Source organism: Anarrhichthys ocellatus, unplaced genomic scaffold (genome assembly GCF_004355925.1).
Source record: "Anarrhichthys ocellatus isolate YVR2014 unplaced genomic scaffold, GSC_Weel_1.0 scaffold1588, whole genome shotgun sequence".
Taxonomy (NCBI): domain Eukaryota; kingdom Metazoa; phylum Chordata; class Actinopteri; order Perciformes; family Anarhichadidae; genus Anarrhichthys; species Anarrhichthys ocellatus.
Window position 1 is genome coordinate 3020 of NW_022281562.1, and position 7517 is coordinate 10536.

A 7517-nucleotide genomic window follows, 5' to 3' on the forward strand; every position below is an offset into this window, starting at 1 on the left:
ACACACACACACACACACACACACACACACACACACACACACACACAAGTCAACCCTTGTTTTTCTGGTCTTCTGGGACACAGACACATGGAGACACACTCTGCCATTTATCCACGGGTTCAGATTATGTACGTTACATACTGACGACCGTGCAAGTAATTCTGCCATGCATGTTTATCCATGTGTGTGTGTGTGTGTGTGTGTGTGGCATCGTCTCTGACCTTGGCTTCAGCCTGACCCGTGAGTAATGGCTTCTCCTCCGTGATGGCGATCTCCTGCATTTCTGTCGTCATGGCGTCGCCTCCTGTACAGGTAGGAAGAGACCAGAGCATTTACAACCCGTCTCTTCTCCAGCTGTTCTGTTCTCTGCACAGTGACAATGAAAGCACGTTATAGGTGTGCCAGACACACACACACACACACACACACACACACACTAACACACACACTTAACACAGAGGCCAAATCTGGTGCATGTATGCACCTACACACAAGTGATTGAATACTGCATGCAGCCGTGTTTTCCTCCGGGACTCTGTTTGAGCTGTGGGACCTCATGAAAGTTAATTCGCAATTAGTGCCGGCAGAGATGAGCAGAAAAGGATTGTGGGGCAGAAAAGAAAGAAGAGGAGAGGAGGGGAGGATCAGTGGATGGACAGATTTTGGGGATGGGACATAACGTTGAGGAACAAAAGCACGGAGAGATGAAGGTGAGTGAGACATGAGAACCACCCGAGGGGAGGAATGACTGTGACAAACAAGTGGCTGATAACGATGGAGCGAAGGCGGGAGGGGGGCCCACTTTGTGTTGCATTACTGTTATCTGAGCACGGTTAGTCGAGCGTGTCCTTTTGTTTTCACACCTTTACAGCCACAGCGAGTGTTACTTTGTGTTACTGTGAGTCAGCCGGAGCAGCCAGTAGTTAAACGCTGCACCCCGAGGGCGTCACACGATGTGGTCGTTTTGGGAGAGGGAGGTTAGCTTCATTGGCTTTCCCACATTGATCTCTCCGCTGGTCTTGGAATTCAAACCGAATGATTGCGACTGCACAATATTATTGTCATTTTACGAGCATTTTATTTCACTGATATGTTTATAAAATAGCATAATAATGTAAGTGCTCTTTTGAATGTGACAATATATCAACATCTGAATAAAATGGACTCTGGAGCTCCGCTTGTAAAAAATGTGCCATGTCTGCACAATGTCCAAGACTCAACAGTGGAGGGGGAAGCCCTGCTGTTTGTTCTGGAATCACGTTGGCTCAAATGTTGGTGACACTCTTGTGTAAACAAACAAACACACGTGTAAACACAACGGGAAATACCGACATCAGCAAAAACGATTGAACTCATTTACATATTTCATATATAAATATTTAACGTAAAAACTATCCGTGTCATTTCTTTATATCGTACGATAAGTCGGTAATGGATAAAATGTTATGCAAAATGTTAAGTAAAATCTTAGCTGACTGTAAGATAGATAAACACTCATGTTGTTGTGCAGATTCAGAATTCCTTAAAGCTTAAAGGGAATATTACAGTAAGTGAGTGAACACAAATTGTTACTGTGTCCGTTTGACAGCATTCTGACTTTTAAAGCTAAAATATGGGACCTTCTGACATCACTTGTGTGTGTGTGTGTGTGTGAGAGTGTGTGAGTCAGTGCACACACTATTCATGCTTGCATAAACAGATGACCGTATTCTATCTGCAGCTTTGAAATCACGTCAGGCGAGTTGGTGTGTGTGTGTGTGTGTGTGTGTGTGTGTGTGTGTGTGTGTGTGTGCCTGTGTGCAAAAACTGAACTGCTGCCCCGTGGGGCATGTGTCTCTCTGGGCCTCAAACTGAAATGATTAGTCACCAAAACAACCCCCACCAACACACACACTCATTGTGTGCCATCCATTTCTCCTGCCCTCCCTCGACTTACATCTATTAATTAGTCTTGCACATATTGTATTAGTCTCTCCCTGTCACTCTCTTTTTTCATCTTCAGGGTTCAGCTTTTAGAGAAAATAGCTCCAGCATCAACTTGAATATGAACGTGGCTCTGGAAACGTCATGACTAACAGTATGTGATTCCTTTTGATCACTTCCTCAGCCCTCTAATATTGCTTATTATACACTAAATAAACAGTGTATTTCCTAACGATGTGATACTTATCCGGAAGTCAAGCTCAGGAACCTGTAGGACGTCAGTGTCTTCAGTATCTCTCTGATGTTGTACATTGTCCCACAGCCCATCCTTTATTTTTACATGACCTGACATGACAGCGGAGTAAGTTTGTTTATGTGCGCCTCTGTGTATATTTATAGGACTCTGGTTTGGCACCATTTGGATAGTTACGCTGCAACAGGATCTCTGTATATAGCATGTGATCCATCAGGAATACACAAAACTAAATTATTTTAAGAAGGGACTCTCGGCTTTAAAAACACACTATAATAATATAAAATTGTTAATTGTCTTTTCGACAAACGACACTGATGAGAGGCTGGTGGTGAGAGTGAACCAAAATAGAAAAGTTGCTTAAAGATGCTAAAATATTAAGCAGAACTTCATAGTCGGGGATAATCATCTTTCACACGAAACATGGTCATTTATTAACCATTAATAATAATAATTTAGAGTAGCTCGAAACCATTAATTATCACAATCGTTGCAAATTATAGTTGTTGATAGCTAATAAATCAATTAACTATTTAATCCTGCATTAGCATAAAATATGCATGGTATGTTATCACATGACCGCAATTCAACCCTCATAGGTCATGTGCTGACCTCTTCATGGCAAATGAGCCTGAATTACTGCATGAAATGGGAAATGACATTTATTGCTCGTGCTCTCATTTGCTAAATCAACTCTAGACTTTAACAGTGTGTTGCAGGAACACATAATCATTAATTTAGTTTTATAGACATAAACACAATGACGCGGGCCTCGTGTAACTCGCTTATTATAATTAATCCTCCCTCTCTCTCCCTTCACACACGCCCTCTCCTCCGCGCATACAGTTTCCTGAAGCTTTAAGTCGGCCTGACTCCCTCCATCGTCCATCTTTCTTCGTCTCTGCCTCCGCCCCTCTCTGAGTCATTGTGCTCTAGAGCGTGTAACAACCGCTAAACTGCACAGGAGGCACCGTCTGTCACCATGGAAAGAGGAAAAAACAGGGAGATGGAGAGAAAAGGGCAGATTTGCATGCAGCGCAAGAAGCAAAGAAGAGAATGTGTTGCTGGCTGAGAAAAGGAGAAAAAACTAAATGCCTCTTCTCTACATTTCAGCTGTCAGAAAACAGTTGTTGGGCTCATCTGAAGCACTGAACAGGTTCTCCACGTCTCAGATATCAAGTTCCATCGCACAACTGCTCCAGCGTAATTAATCCATGCTTGTTTTAAGCGCGTTCATAATCATGCAGAGAAATGGCATTGCAGTCGCCGTCTCGTTCTAAGATGCCATAATCTGTTTCCCGTCAGACCCTCCCGTCATCCTCAGCCTCACGCTGACTCCGTCTCTGCATCCTTCGATGCAAAGCGATGTCACCACACGGCGACTCTGGGTTCAGGCTGCCAACAGCCGCTCTGAAGCTGATTTTGGAGCAACGTAAGTGTTTACTGTACACTGCGCCTCACACTAAGAGTTTATAAACTGTAATAAACTCAAGTAAATCCTTTATTGATGCTTTATAGATCATAACAGACCACGACTTTTAGTAAAGCTAGGGCTGTCCCCAACCAAATGAAGTCGTAGTCGACTGTATGATTTTGTCGATCGTCGTGTTGAGATCGTCGATCTGTGAAACTGTAAAAAATAACACAAAAGCACCACTTTCAATTTATCATAGGCGCTTCTTGGGAAATTATCCTCATCATGAAAAAAAGGATAAAAAAAAAGCACAAATTGACCAAAAGAAAGATGTGATGACCCTTCCTCCAGAAAACATTCGATGACATCCTACCAAAATAGAATATTTGATTTCCTTACAGCTGCAGAGATTTGCTCTCAGTCAGCACTATTTCATCCTGATCCATCCACGCTGCTTTCGGTTTGTAACGCACTAGAATCTACCACACTACTCAAAATCTGAAATAGCTGTTATGGGACGGACGAAGTCTGCCAACAGCGATGCATTTCAATATGGACCAGTCGGGCATCTTTAGCTTGCATTCCTGCCATCAGTGAGAGACATTGGTCACATTTTATATTGTACAGTGAAAAAGAAAAAACAGCTCTCAGACCAGCCAGAAATAAAAGGGCTTCAACTTCAAACAGCGCCTGTGTTTGACTTTAATCGAGCACTAGATCGTTGTTCACAGAGCTGATGTAACAGGCTGCTGTCAGATAGGAAAACGTTCTCTCCATCTGCCCGCTTCCTCTTTATCTTAATCTCACAGCTCTGCACTTGTCCTCGTCTCCCTCCGTTCATCTTTTGTCTCACGCCGCTGACTTTTCCTTCTCTCTCCGCTCTCACTGCGGGTCTTTGTCTCATTCACTGCCATCCTCTCTCTGTCTCCACCTCTTTCTCTTTCTCCACCCGACAGCGAGTGAAAAGGGGAAAAAAATGGGCAAACAAGTTCTGCAGCGCCGACTCTTTCATTTCCTCTCTCTCGCTTTAGCTGCCACCGGTGTTTGTGCTCTGAACAAATAGGGGCACCCAGACACTCACATATACACACACACACACACACACACACAGACACATCAACAGTGTGCTGAACTAGGGCAGCGAGCATTAAGGTCACCTATATTGAGAATGTAGGCCGAAGGCTGAAACGCTAAAAGGTCAAACCCGTGGCATCCGGGCGCAGCTGCTTCAGTATGTGGAGGCTTTGATGTCGACATGTTCAAGGCCGTATAACAAGAGTGTGGTGGACTCCCTCAAAGTCTATGATGTCGCTTCATTTCAGCTGTTTGGGGGTCAGTGGGCTACAGTGTTTGTCGTGTAGACAGCGTCTGAACGTTTTTTTTCCTCACCTGTCACCGAACATTTCTTTGGTCTCCACCGCCTCCCGAGAGAAATATCTGGATCTTTAGCTGCTAAATGCTCCACTATGTTCACCAACAAGTGGCTAACTTTGTCTGTCTGCACCATAAAACACCATCAAATTCAATGGGGAGCGATGTAGTGTTCTCTCTGTCGCACCAATGCATCGCCCCGCTGACACACAGACACGCACAGAGAGCCAGGTGCTGAGGCCTCTCGGGACCGAATCCGTTCTCCGTCCTGAAATAAATGGTGTAATTCAGCAGCGCTTCACTTGCTGTCACACCTGGGGTACTGCTACGTCAGTATTATCTGCACAGCACCGTGATGTGCAGCACTGCCAGAGGGTCCGCCTGCAAGACGGTCTGTTGAGGAAGCTCAATCTGACCGTTTTACAATTCAGCACTGTTGGTGTAAGAATGGTGCACACATGCAAATGGAGAGATTTAACAGGAAGTACAGCTTTCCACTGCTCGTATGGTATACTCTGTTTACATGCACAACACTTAGTGTCTGCAGGATGACGTGTTTACGCCGTAATTTCTTTATATCCTACAGTACATCATTGCTGTTATTGTTGCATGTGCTTCCGTTTCTTATTGAATTACTGCTGCAAGGACCTCATTTGGAGATCAATAAGGATTAATTATATCTCAAAAGACTTAGAGCTGATCATGTTTCAGGGTGATGCTGTGTGTGACTGCCAAAAGATTTAAAGCAAATGGTATTGTTTTTTTGTATGAGTAGTACGTTGATTGAGTCTTTGGGGGCAAATAAAATTTGTGGTTTGAAATGCCAATAAGAAACAAAACCTCACTTTATCGCTCAGCGAGACGTGGCTCATAGAAGCTCACAGCGACAAATGCCTGGAGAGAAAAGAGGAACATCAGCCACCATGGAGCCCCAGAGAGGAGCCAAAGCTCCCCTTGTCTCTTCTCTGAGCTCCACCCCCCCGCCCGCCCTTAAATCTCCTGTGCTGCTTCCCACGGCGTTGGATGGGCATACGTGGATCACCTCATTGCAAGCAAAAAAAAAAAAGACACACGAATGAAAGAGAAGCTTGTTTTCTCTCTCCGTCTCTCAGCAAATCACTTTGACCTCTTGTCTCCACAAATCCTCGGCCGTCCATCACTCGGCAGCTCAGCTCAGTTCTTCCTCTCATTTTCAGGCCGCCTGTTATTCCCTCCATCGTGATCTCACCTCCACTCAGACATCCCGTCTCTCTCCGTCCGTCTCGAAAGGTGAGCGTGACGAAAAGGTTATTCGCTAAAAGAGCAGGCGATCCATCGCATCATTATGAATATCGTGACTGTAGATTCTGAGTTTTAGACATTAGTTTTGACTATCAATTGATCGCTCAACCATGTAAAAGGAAAAGTGGCATAAAAATAATGTACGTCTTGTGGGAGTCATTGCTACTGTTAGCAAGCTGTTAGCTTTCTGAGTGGTAGCTTGTCAGCCTAGCTGGCTTGCTTCCATTTTCCAAAAGGGATTACAAACTTAAGCTTCCACTAAAATGAGAACAGCTTTTCCACCTTAAAGGCCGACCTCACCTGAAGTGAGCCTGAGCTAAAGATGTCGTTAGCTTCGGGGCTGAACTCCTTCACTTAAATCAGCAGGTGGCCAGCAAGTCACGGGAACTTGCCATTTTGAGTTGCAGGACTTATTCATCCATCAATAAATTGTACTCACACCGCTACGTCCACAGCTGTAACATTCCTGCTGACTTCTTACTCACCGCCACACACAAGCTGTCTCTCGTGCACACTCACACTTGCTAATGTTTAGCACACAACCTACGCACTTCCTTATAGGAGGTTGCTACTTGCATAACATATTTTAGTTTTTTAAAAAACGTCTTAAAAAGGCATCATTTCCCAATGCTTAGGTTAAGCGGGGAGTCAGCTTAGGCCCAGCAGCAACCCTGTAATGTAATGTAGTATTTTTCCCAAATGTTGAATGTTGTAAAGAAGCTGTCGGCTTAAATTGACGACGTTAGGCTACATAACCAACGCTGATTGGGCTTTTTGAATTAGGGTCAAACATTTCTTGTATCAATGTTGGCAATTTTTTATTCTTTATACATATATTTTCTTGTTTATTGTAAAGTTGTGTTTGTACATTGAGAGCGGAGTGGAAACCGGAGACAAATTCCATGTATGCGTAAGCATACATGGCCAATAAAGCTGATTCTGATTCTGAATAGGCTAAAGGATATCAGGACCGCTCGTCTAACAGCAACGCCAGCCTTTCCCGGGTCCAGACCTTTGAGTCTGCCCACTCCACTGAGTTCGAGTTGACAATTCATTTTAATAATAACAGGCAAATGCCAGTCCTCAAATGCCAACCGTTGTCAGGGGAAGTCAGCAACCAGAGGCTTGAAGTTGAGTCCACCATTATTTCCAAAAGTCGGTTCATTCTCTTTTGTAAAATGTGCACGGCAGCTGCAGCACCATCCTAGTTGTATGCTACTGCAGTGAAGGATTTAAATTTCAGTCCAACTTAAAGCAAATGATTGCACATTTCCT

At 44.1% G+C, this 7517-nt stretch overlaps 1 long non-coding RNA gene across 1 annotated transcript; it reads right to left on the bottom strand.

Moving 5' to 3' along the window:
* Positions 1-10: 10 nt before the first annotated feature.
* On the bottom strand, positions 11-6611 carry LOC116377708 (uncharacterized). Its single transcript, XR_004212230.1, has 3 exons — positions 6597-6611; positions 1620-1622; positions 11-304 (listed from the first exon to the last, which is right to left on the bottom strand). It is a non-coding gene; the product is annotated as an uncharacterized LOC116377708 (long non-coding RNA).
* Positions 6612-7517: the final 906 nt, after the last annotated feature.